A 13,049-nucleotide genomic window follows, 5' to 3' on the forward strand; every position below is an offset into this window, starting at 1 on the left:
TTGAATGCCTGAAGGAATTCTGTGCTAAAACTGTCTGGCCTTGGGTTTTCCCACCTCCACCAGGCAGAATTTTAATTACTGCTTCTATTTCACAAGGATTATATATCTGTTTAAATTGCTTACCTGCTCTTTATTTAACTCCTTTAAGTGATGTGTATTGAGAAAATTATCAATTTCTATTAGATTTGCTTTGTGTCAAAGTATATGGTCAATTTTGGAGAAGGTACATGAGCTGTTAAGAAGGTATTTTTTTTTATGTTTGCCTTAAATGTTCTGTAAATAAGTATTAGGTTCATTTTACTTTATAACATCTATTATGTCCAGTAATTCTCTGTTTAGTTTTTTTCTGGATGACCTGTGTATTGCTGAGAATGGGGTATTGAAGTTGCCCATTATCACTGTGTAATTTAAGATGTAGTAGTTTTTTTTAAAAAATGAACCTGGGTTCCCTTGTTTTTGGTGCATAGATGTTAAGAGTTGCAACTTCCTCTTGGTGGAATTTTCCTTTCTGAGTATGTGTGTATGTCCTTCTCCATCTCTTCTGACTGTTTTAGTTTGAATTCTATTTTGTGTCACAATAAACTTGCTATACCAGCTTGCTTCTCAGGTCCATTTGCTATGAATATCTATTTCCATCCTTTTACCCTGAGGTGATGTATCTCCTTGATGTTAAGGTGTGTTTATTGGATCCTGTTTTTGCTCCCATTCTGTTAGTCTACATCATTTTATCATGGAATTGAGACCATTGGTGTTGAAAGATATCAATGAGCTGTGTTTGTTGATTCCTGTTATTTGTTATTTGTTGTTGTGTGTGTTTCTCCACTTTTGATTTGCTGGTCTAATACTATTTATTCCTGTGTTTTCTTGGGTGTGCTTAACTTCTTTAGGTTGGAGTTCTCCATCTAGTGCCTTCTGTAGGGCTGGATATTTAGATAGATATTGATTTATTTTGTTTTTGTCATGGAATGTCCTTTTTTGCCATCTATTGTGATTGAAAGTTTGGCTGAACATAGTATCTATACCTTCGTTATAGACTTATAGTAGTCTATACCACGGAAATAGTTAGGGTACTATTGCTGTGATGAAAAACTGTGACCAAAAAACAAGTTGGGGAGGAAAGGATTGTTTTGGCTTACACTTCCACATTGCTGTTCATCACTTGAGGAATTTTGGACAGTAAATCAAGTAAGGCAGGATCCTGGAGGCAGGAACTGATGCAGAGGCCATGGAGGATGCTGAGTTCTCACTTGCTTCCCCTGGCTTGCTCAACCTGATTTCTTACAGAACCCAGGACCAGCAGCCCAAGGATGGCACCACCCACCATAGGCTAACTGAGATTGAACACTAACTGAGAAAATGCTTTACAGCTGGATCTCATGGAAGCATTTTTTTCAAGTAATGCTCCTTCCTCTCTGATAACTCTAGCTTGTGTCAAATTGACACACAAAATCAGCCAGTACAGTTGGTCTCTTAGTGTCTGCAGAACATCTTTCTAAGACCTTCTGAGTTTTAGAGTCTCCATTGAGAAGTCTGGTGTTATTTGAATAGGTCTGCCTTTATATGTTACTTGGCCTTTTTCCTTGCAGCTTTTAATATTCTTTCTTCGTTCTGCATATAGTGTTTTGATTATTATGTGCTGAGGGGACTTTCTTTTCCAGTCCAGTCTATTTGGTGCTCTGTATACTCTTGTACCTTGATAGGTATCTCCTTCTTTAGTTTAGATTTTTAGATTTAACATTTTCTTTGAATGATGTGTCCTTTTCTTGTGTTGTGTCTTCAGTGCCTGAGTTTCTCTCTTCCTTGTCTTGTATTCTGTTGGTGTTGCCGCTGAGGTTCCTGTTTGAGTTCCTAAGTATTTCATTTCCAGGTTTCTCTCAGTTTTGGTTTTCTGTATTGATTCTATTTTCATTTTTAGGCCTTGAATAGTTTGTTAATTTCCTTCTACTGTTTGTGTTTTCATAGACTTTTAAAGATATTTATTAATTTCCTTTTGGAGCATCTCTATCCTATTCATAAAGACTATTTTAAGGTACCTTTCTTTTGCTTCAGCTCTATTGCAATATACAGAGTCTGCTGTGGTAGGGTTGCTGGGTTCTACTGGAGACACATTGTCCTGGCTATAATTGATATAGATGTTTTGGTTTGGGAATATTTTAATTCTAGGTGATGATATGTAGTGGGTAGCGATTCCAGCTTTGATCTGGAAGTTCCAATCCCCATTGAGACTTCGGAAACTGTCATGCCTACAAGGCAGGGCCAAGGGAGGTGCCTGGAAACTGGAGTCTGGATTGGTGAGCGCACTCTAGGTTCCAGTACCCTGGATGGTGGAGGTGGGCCAAGCAGAGCTCCAGAGAACACCGCTGGACTGTGATACACCTTCCCCAGACTCCGCGACACATTTGCCATACAGAACATCCCACAGCAATAGTTATTGACTTAAAAGACTGTTTCTTTACCATACCCTTACAAGTAAATGATAGAGAAAAATTTGCCTTCACAGTACCTAATTATAACAATTCTCAGCCAGTCAAGAGATATCAATGGAAGGTCCTTCCACAGAGAATGTTAAACAGCCCTACATTGTGCCAATACTTTGTGCAGAAACCATTGGAGATAAATCGTGTAAAGTTTCCACAATCCATAATTTATCACTATATGGATGATATCCTATTAGCTGATCCAAAGTTAGATACATTAGAAAGCATGTTTGAAGAAGTAAAAAAAAATTTGCCTCGCTGGGGACTGCAAATTGCTCCTAAAAAAAATACAAAGGGGGAGATTCTATTAATTACTTAGGATATAAGATAGAGCTACAAAAAATTAGACCCCAAAAGGTACAACTAAGGAGAGATCGATTGAAGACTCTTAATGATTTTCAAAAGTTATTAGGAAGCATTTCCAACTTACTGGGTATTATGGGAATACCCAAAGATGGACTACAAAATTTGGCTAATACTCTAGAAGGGGACAAAGAATTAAATAGTCCAAGAGAATTATCAGCTGAAGCTGAGAAGGAATTGGCTCTAGTAGAAAAGACAATTCGAGAAGCACATGTGGATCATGTGGATCCAGAACTTAAATGCATTCTTGTCATATTCCCCTCCAGACATTCCCCAACAGGTATTTTGATGCAGAGGGAAGATATTATATTGGAATGGATATTCCTACCACGTAAACCAAATAAGAAATTAAAGACTTATATAGAAAAGATTTCTGATTTGATTCAAAAAGGTAAACTAAGACTTCGCCAGTTGACAGGAATGGACCCAGCAGAAATTGTAGTACCTTTAACTAATGAGGAAATTTCATCACTATGGAAAGATAATGAATACTGGCAGAGAACCTGCAGTAACTTTTTGGGAGAGATTAACAACCACTATCCCAAAAGCAAGAGAATAGAATTCATAAAAAAGACTGAATGTGTCCTTCCTCACATTGTACGACAAAAGCCAATTCCTGGAGTCCTCACATTCTATACTGATGCAAATAAATCAGGGAAAGCAGGATATAAATCAGGAGACTTAAGTAAAGTGGTACAAAGTCCATACAGCTCTGTACAAAAGGCAGAACTATATGCCATTCTTATGGTACTGATGGACTTCACAGAACCCCTCAATATAGTCACTGACTCTCAATATGCAGAGAGAGTTGTTTTACATATTGAAACTGCTGAATTTATTCCTGATAATACAGAATTAACTTTGTTATTCATACAATTGCAGGAAATCATCAGAAAAAGGGAACATCCCATATATATATACAGGTCTGCCAGGACCTCTAGCACAAGGTAATGATGAGATTGAACAGTTACTAATAGGTAATGTGCTAGAAGCCTCAGAATTTCATAAGAAATACCATGTAAATAGCAAAGGTTTGAAGAAGGTTTTCTCCATCACTTGGCAACAGGCTAAGGATATTGTGAAAAAATGTCCTACTTGTTCCATCTATAACAAAATTCCATTACCTGCAGGGAGCAATCCAAAAGGTACACAAAGAAATGAAATTTGGCAGATGGATGTATTTCATTTTTCAGAATTTGGAAGACAAATTGTGGAAGACACAATCCCACAGGCCAAGCAGTCATAGAAAGATCCAATCAAACTTTAAAGGATATACTAAATAAACAGCAACAGGTAACAATGACTCCTAGAAATAGATTGCATAGTGCTTTATTAACCTTGAATTTTCTCAATACTGATGAGAAAGGAACAACAGCTGCAGAGAGACATTGGACGACAGACAAAACTCCTGAGCTAAACCAACCGGTTTATTTCAAGGATGTGCTGACCTCAGAATGGAAACCTGGATATGTTCTACGTTGGGGAAGGGGTTTTGCCTTTGTTTCTGCAGGAGAAGAAAAGCTATGGATACCAACAAAATTAATAAAAATTTGATTCGAACAGGAAAAACCCCTTGATGAGGAGAAGTAAAAGATCATCCACCAGTTGTAAGAAAAATTTAACAATCAAAGGTTGGGGTAAGGTTCTGTTTTTGTCTTTCCAGGATAATGGAAATACCCATCTTCCAAAAATCATAAGGCCTTGGATATCCGGATGTTTACAGCAGAAAGAAAAAAATCTATTGGTACCAATCTACACACGGTAAAATCTCACTGTCTAACATCTATATCTCTATCAATCTAGAAAAGTTGTGGTTCCAATTCAATTATAAGCCAAGCTGGCTTTGGAGATGGAATTGGCTCACTCCTTCTCTAAACCCAAGCATATTGCTAAAAGAAAAGTTTGAGAGATTCTTCAGTCCCACATCAGAAGAGCCCTCTGGTGTGAGACAGAAGGAAACCAATAAAAAGGGACCATTGCCTTCTAGATTCTAATTCTCTCCATGCTTACTCTTGATTTCTCAGAATCCTTTCTTACATGCTATGTCCTCTTTAAATCCAAACCTTCCATTTTGATAACAAATAAGTTTTTCCAATAGCAATCTCTGAAGTCTCCAGAAGGAAGATGGGGCCCCAACAACAACTCTACTCAATCCAGAATGTTACCATGGTAATCATCATCATACTACACTTCTTGCCAGAATTTCAGACAATCTTACCCATTACTCTAAGACTTGCTGCAGAACCTACAGTTAGTCTAACTGAGATTTAACTATCTGAGCTTTCTCACAGTACCCAACAGAGATAACATCACCCCCTAAACAGCAGGAATCAATTCTAAGAAAATGACACCCCTTCTTCCTTAGGTTTTGTAATTCTCAGGGTTATGGATGATGGTTATAGGGTTGGGGGCGGAAGAAAATATTAAACTCAGTATTCTAAAAAAAAAAGAAAAAAGGGAAAAGAAGAAATGGAATGGATAGGCATAAGATATTATGGTAGATTATTGTATGTACTAGTAAACAAATTTAGTAAAATAGCAGCCTTAGATAATTTGCACTGTAACTTGCACTATTATGGATTCTTATATGTTGATACAAATGTAAACTATTTTTATATTCCTGTTTAAGATAATTTGTATATTGATACAAATACAGAACTATATTCGTTATAATGTACATATATTTCTTCTCTTATTTGAAATATTAGTATATTGATGCAAATGTAAATTTATATCTGTCATACTTTATGTGTGTTCTACTTCTGTTTAGGATATGCAGTATATTGATATATATTTAAGGTTATTGTCATATTGCATATTGCACTATATACTCCTACCTCTGTTATAAATATTGATATATATTTAAGATTATTGTCATATTGCATATCGCACTATATACGCCTACCTCTGTTATAAATATCTTGTGTTTGTCACAATTTTGAAGTCATTGTTCTTTACCATACATTTGCTTATAGACTGTTTACCTTGTTTTCGTGAAGCCTTAGTCCTTAGGTTATTTCAGTAGATAAGACTTATAGATTTATAGTCATCTATGCTTGTCATCTCTATAGTTATGCTAGTTAGGTTATCCAGATTTACAGATACATAGGTCAGATGGACAGGTAATCTTCAAACACTTCATAGACCTAGAGAATATGGCATTTAAACAACTTAGAATTCTCTTGACGTGGGACACAATTGCTCCTGGCTGCACCAATTTGACCCCTAGAGAATGTTGGGCTTCTAAGACATTTCCATTTGGAAGTTTGTCTTCTTGGCACAAAATGGCCCACTGGGCAAAGAACTGCCCTTGCCTCGACGGCTGACAGTACGAATGCAATGCTGTCCTTTCTGGACAAGCGGGACACAAAGAAAGCGACCACTGTATTCTGCCAAGACAGGGTAAGATGGTCTTTCAGAATTCCTGCTTCTGAAAATGGTCTGTCAGATACTCTAGGCCTGTAGCCAATTTGAATGCACCAACAATGCTGAGAAACATTAGGTGACTGTGCAGGCTGCTAGCTGTCTTGGTCTACTCTTGCAAGATTCCCGAAAGTTGCTTGCATCCATCTACCATTTCTCAGGTACCATTTATATTCCTTCTCAGGTCTTTGATGGGATTGAAGACTAGCAGTTATAGTTACAACTTAGTATATATAATATCTTAGATAGAGCATATTAAGTATTAAATTCAGGTTCTTTAGGATAGGACACCTTTTGGAATGATCTTTGTAACATGCGATTTACCTATGCTCTATACTTCTCTGGATTTTAGTATGTGTTTCTTGCTTGATATTGTTTGCATTGATTGTAGTTCCATCTTATCTAGGTCATTATCCCTCATTATTCCTGGACAATATTTGATAACCATTCCTTTGTATATAGTCTTGTATTAGGTTAGAGCTTTTTTATTTAGACAAAAAGGGGGAGATGTAGTGGGTAGCCATTCCAGCTTTGATCTGGAAGTTCCAACCCCCATTGAGACTTCGGCAACTGTCATGCCTACAAGGCAGGGCCAAGGGAGGTGCCTGGAAACTGGAGTCTGGATCGGTCGGCGCACTCTCAGTTCCGGTACCCTGGACGGTGGAGGTGGGCCAAGCAGAGCTCCAGAGAACACTGTTGTACTGTGATACACCTTCCCCAGACCCCGCAACCTACCTATCCCTTCATTTGTAAGTTACGCTATTAAATAAATCTCCTTTTAACTACATGGAGTGGCCTTAATAATTTCACCAATAATGATATATTGTCTTGTCTTCATGAGTGGGCATTTTCTTCTATGGTTTTGGTTGCCCTCTCTGGTTTTTAGGAGAGTGTGGTGGCTGTGTGTTGCCACCTGGATATTTTGTGCCAGAGTTTTTAAGATTTAACATTTTCTTTGAATTAGCTATCCATTTCTACTGTTCTTCAATTCCTGAGATTCTCTCTTCCATCTCTAGTACTCTGTGTTCTGTTGGTGAGACTTGCCCTGGAAGTACATGTTTGTGTCCTTAAATTTTTCATTTTCAGATTTCTCACAGTTTGGGTTTTCTTCTGGGATCTTGCTAGGTGTGACCACTGTGGGATTTGGGTAAAATATGATTCTAGGTATTGGGAGCTGATAGTTAGGAATGGGAATGTGTTAGAAGGGGATCAAGAGTCACAGGGTCACCAGGAGGGAGCAATAAGGTATTCCACCAGGATCTGCTTAGTCCCCTGGCAATGAGGGAAGAGAGTGAGAGACCACATCAGGTGGTCTGTTACAGAGCTGGGGATGACTATGGTGGATTGTATATTGAAGAGAGGAGGGGAGTGAAAATTATAAATCATATCATTCTCAAACAAATTCATATCCAAAAGGTGGCAAGAATCTAGATGTGCATGGGCAGATGAATGGATATAATATGTGTATACATAAATGGAATATTAGCTATTCTCATCAAGGAATGGATTATTGACCTGTTACAACATAGGTAAATTTCAATGCTAAATGAAGGAAGGCAGAGAAAATGGATACATTCTGTAATTTTACTTAAGTGAGATACCTTCAGTAGACACATCCAGAGAAAGAGACTCTACAGTGGTGATTGTGTAGGGAACTGAGACCAGATAGATCTGGTTTAATGAGCATCCATTTTCTGTTTGAGAAGATGGAATAATTCTTCAGATGAGTAATGGTGATAGTTGCACAAAGTAAATGCACCTAACACTGTGGAACTACACAGTTGCATAGCCTAAAATGGTAAATTATATGTTATGTATATGTTTTTAGTAATTTTTCTCTTTCATATTTTTCCATTTCTTTATATTATTTTATTTTTCTTTATTAAGAAATTCTCTACTCACTCCTCATGCTATCCACAGAACCCCCTCCTCCCTGCTCCCACCCCCCACTCCTCTTTCCCAAGCCACCCTGCATCCCCACATCTCCCAAATTGAGATCTCCCATGGGGAGTCAGCAGAGCCCAGCACACTGAGCCTAGGCAGGACATGCCCCTTCCCACTGTATCAAGGCTGTGCAAGGTGTCATACCACAGGCACCGGATTCCCAGAAGCCTGTCCAGAGCCCGGGGACAGATCCCAATCCCCATGCCTGGGGGTCCCTCAAACAATTCAAGCCAAACACCTGTCTTCCATGTCCAGAGGGCCTAGTCCAGTCCCATGGGGGCTCCACATCCACCAGTCTACAGTTCATGGGCTTCAACTAGCATGGTCCGTCATCTCTGCACATCCTCCCACCATGATCTCAACGACCCTCACCTGCAGTATCTCTCTTCTCCCTCATCATTTGGATTCCTGCAACTCAGCCTGGTGCCTGGTCATGGATCTCTGTATCTGCTTCCATCTGTCTCTGGAAAAAGGCTCTATGATGACAGTTAGGTTTTTGCTAGGCTGGTCACCAGAGTAGACCAGTCCAGGCACCCTCTGGACCACTGGCAGCAGAACAAGGTGGGGTCAACCTTGTGGATTCCTGAGAGCCTCCCCAGTACCCTGCCTCTTTCTATTCCCATGATGTCCTCATCTATCATGGTATCTTCCTCCCTGTCCTCCCACTCTGTCCCTGTTCCAGCTTGACACTCCCATTTCCCTATGTTCTCATCCCCCACTCCTCACCCTCTGCCACCACCCAACACCCAGTCTTCTCATGTAGATCTCATCCACTTCTCTTTCACAGGGTCATCCACGTGTCCCTCCTAGGGTCTTTTCCTGTTAGCTAGCCTCTCTGGAGTTGTGAGTTGCAGTCTGGCCATCCCTTTCCTCCCATTTAGTATCCACTTATGAGTGAGTACATACTATGTTTGTCCTTCTGAGTCTAAGGTATGTACCAAGGACTAAGTTAATACGATCAGGTATGTGCACATGACAGGAAGATGGAAATGAAACTAAGGATCAAAGAGAACTAACCACAGGGACACAGGCAGAAAAGGGAGGGCAGAAATGGAGTAGAATATTTTCAATGTGCCTTTTACACTTGTATGAAAATGTCCATATGAAACCCTATACCATATTAGACAAATGTATGCCAATTAAATGTTATTAAAAGGGAATAATGTTCTTTCTGATTAGAACCCAATAATATAAGAAAAGGCCCAAACATTTACACATTGGACCTTATGAAATTAAACATTTTCTTCACAGCCATAGGAAATATCAGTATGGTGTACATTCTCCACAAAAGGAGAAAGTGTTCAGATGGATTATATGCGACGCTGCTAGCATTAAAGCCCAAGAAAACAAAACTTCCAAGAACATGTTGGCTAATGAATGGATAGATAGTCTTCAAAAGAAGACACAGCTGGGCAGTGGTGGTGCCCACATTTCATCCCAGCACTTGGGAGTCAGTGACAGGAAAGTCTCTGTGAGTACAAGGCCAGCCTGGTCTACACTGTAAGGTCTAGGACAGTCATGGATACACAGAGGAAATCTGTCTCCAAAATCAAAACAAAACAAAACAAAAACAACAAAAAGGTAAAAGGATATACAATGGCCAATAAACATTTAAAAAATATTCAATATCTTTCCACATTAGAGAAATACAAATTAAAGTCATTTTGAGATTATTTCTCAATTCAGTCAGATTGGCTATCATTAAGAAATCAAGTGACCAAAAAAAAAAAAAAAAAAACCCAAAATGGCTATCATTAAGAAATCAAATGACAAAAAAAAAGAAAAGAAAAAAGAAATCAAGGGACATCAAATCCTGTTAATGAATTGGTAAATGAGGAAGCTATTTTCTCTATGGTAGAGAACTGGTTCAGCCACCATGAAAGATAATGTGAAGATTTTTGCCAATACTGGTCATAGTACTATCATATGGCCCAGCTACAGCACTTCAGGGCATCTGCCTCGATGACTACCTAAGCTACCACAGAGATACTTGCACACCTATATTCACTTGCTGCTCTATTCATAATCTCAAAGAAGTGGAATCAGCGTAGATGTTCACCAGCAGATGACAGGATAATGACATTGTTTTACATATAGCCAGTAGAGCTCTAGTGAGCTACAGAAACAAAATTAAGAAATTTTCAGAAAATTGATGATTAGAAAATATCTTAAGCTGTAACTTAGGATCAGAAAGACAAACATCACATGTTCTGCTCTTCCCTTTGTCTCTCTTCCTATTTCTGTCTCTGTTTCTCTATTTCTGTTTCTGTCTCTGTTTGTATTTCTCTCTCTCTCTCTCTCTCTCTCTCTCTCTCTCTCTCTCTCCTCATATATATATGTTATATGCACATGGGTATATACAGTGTACTCTCTGTCAGAAGCCACTGGAGGACATCAGGTGTCCTGATCATCTCTCTTCACCATATTCCCTTAAGAAAGGGTCTGTCACTGCAACTGGAACTAGGTTGGCAACCAACAAGCCCCAGAGTCCCACTTGCTCTTGCCACTTGCCTACAAGCACTGTGTTATAGGAACATGTACGCATCCATGCTCAGGTCTTCGTGTGAGTGTGGTGATTCCTACTCAGTCCTTAGGTTTGTGCAAGCATTCTTACTGAGCCATCTCCCCAGCCCACAGTCTCTCTCTTCTGTGGATCCTATCTTCTAATATATGTGTATTTGTGCAAGTTAATGTAAGAATAGTTTATGAAACCACTAAAATGTCCATAAGAGAGAAAAGCATATTTTAAGGAAAGTATGTAGTGAGGGTAATGAAATATAGATATTATGGAAGTAGAAAAAGAATCCTGGGATGGGTGTCCTTTGAGGCAAAAAAAAAAAAAAAAAGAAAAGAAAAAGAATCCTGGAAATTGAAGGTCATTGTGGGAACTGACAGAGGTTTTCTAGTGAAATCTGAGCTTGCTTTACTCAGCAGGGCTGCATAAGGGGATGGATTGACCATGTGTGTGGTTACCGGGTGGTTGGAAGGTTCTGCACTTGGCTGTGCTAGGGGGAGGTCTTTGGCTGCACCCCTTGTCATTCCTTTAAAAGGTCTTTTAGAAGAGCCAGAAGGGGCTGATAGATAAGGATACAGGCCCTCCAGTGGCTATCCTGTGTTTCTATCTGTCTCTTTCTTTCCTGTATATTTGTATATAAATCTCTTATCCCTCACTTCTCAAGAGTACCCTGGGGTAAAGGGTAGGGGTGGGTCCCCACAGGACACAAATGGGAATGAGGACCAGAGTGACTCACATGCAGTGAACTGCATGTGGGTGGCAGGGGTCTACCACAGTAAAGTATGATGTGAAATGTCTTAAGGAAACCTATTACATTTTATGCTAATTAAGTAAGAACATGATTTTCAAGATCATAAATACACCTTTATCCTTGTCAATTTTGATACAAAGTGGAAATAGGCTGTAGCAGGTTCTCAATCATACCCCGTGATAAACAGAGAAAGTAAGATTCCTTCTTTAATATTTAAAAAAAATGTGTGTATGTCTCTGTCTATGTGTGTGCAGACACACATAGAAGGGGCCATCAGATTTGTTGAAGCTGGAGTTATAGGCATTGGTGAGTCATTTTCTGTGGGGGCTGGAATCTGAACTGATGGAACAATAATTGCTCGTAGCCATGGATCCATGTGTCCAGCCCTTAAGATTAATTTTCTGTGGGTCTCCATAAAAATGGAATAAGCCCATTTCTGAGAAACTTCTGAAATATCTCATGGATCACTGGCCCTAAGTAAATGATATACATACGTGCTCAAATATGCAGGGCACTGATTTGGGAATACAATGTTGGCAGGCTTAGACAGGAATAGGCAGGAGACTTCATTTCATTGTTCTACAATGGCAAAATTTGATTTACTTTTCTATAACATGCTATTTATCTTGGAGATATTCCTCTCCTTTGTTTGACTGCTTTCAAATTCCACTCTCATCACCCAATAAGGGAATTCTTAAAGTTTGTCTCATTCCAATTTCTTTCCAATTAAATCCACTGTCAGATCAATTCCTTGAGAGATACAATCATCTTACCCTGTTTCTAGGAAAACTCCATAACTGATGCTTCTAATTGAGTTTAGATCCAGAGGGCACCACTGAAGGATCTCAATAACCTGACCCACTTCTACCCTGTATCCCAAACCTCTCCAGTGTTCGGTACTTTGTTAGTGTTATCCAGTTTCCCCCAATCCTCCTCCCACTGTCACACTCATTTCCATAAGCACAGACTGTACATTGAAAATGTGATCTTTTTTCACTTTTAAGGTACAGCTTAATTCTGACGTTATGTAATAACTAAACAAGAGGTATATGACCTCCGTTTGCTGAGACACAAGCCCATGGTGAAAACATAGTATTAACTCAGATCCCAGATGTATTGTGCTTGCTTGAATGAGCTGGAACAAGCTATTCAATATTTCCAAGTATAAGTTTTTATTCCAGAAAAACACCAAAACATAACTAATTACTTGGTCTTTGACTATATGAAAAGCTTCACATAATGCCTGGCAGATATGATGTTTACAGGAATCTATTTTGTTTTATATTTGCAAAATTGTTTGATAACTACTGTGAATTACATCAACCCACTAATTTCCTACGTTACAAATGACTTGAACATGATATGACTGTCTTGTACATATGCTATGAACATACCAATTTTTGATGCCAGTTTTTGGTGTCTTAATCACAGAAACAAAAAATCAGTGATTACAGCAAAAAACTTTTGTTAATGATTATGTTAAATAAATGGAAGCCCATATTGAAGAACAAATAAAGAATCACATAAAAATAAGTTTCTTAGGAATTTTATCATCAAGAGCATCATTTTAAACCAC

Source organism: Peromyscus californicus, unplaced genomic scaffold (assembly GCF_007827085.1).
Source record: "Peromyscus californicus insignis strain IS unplaced genomic scaffold, ASM782708v3 Scaffold_16__1_contigs__length_79575227, whole genome shotgun sequence".
Lineage (NCBI taxonomy): Eukaryota > Metazoa > Chordata > Mammalia > Rodentia > Cricetidae > Peromyscus > Peromyscus californicus.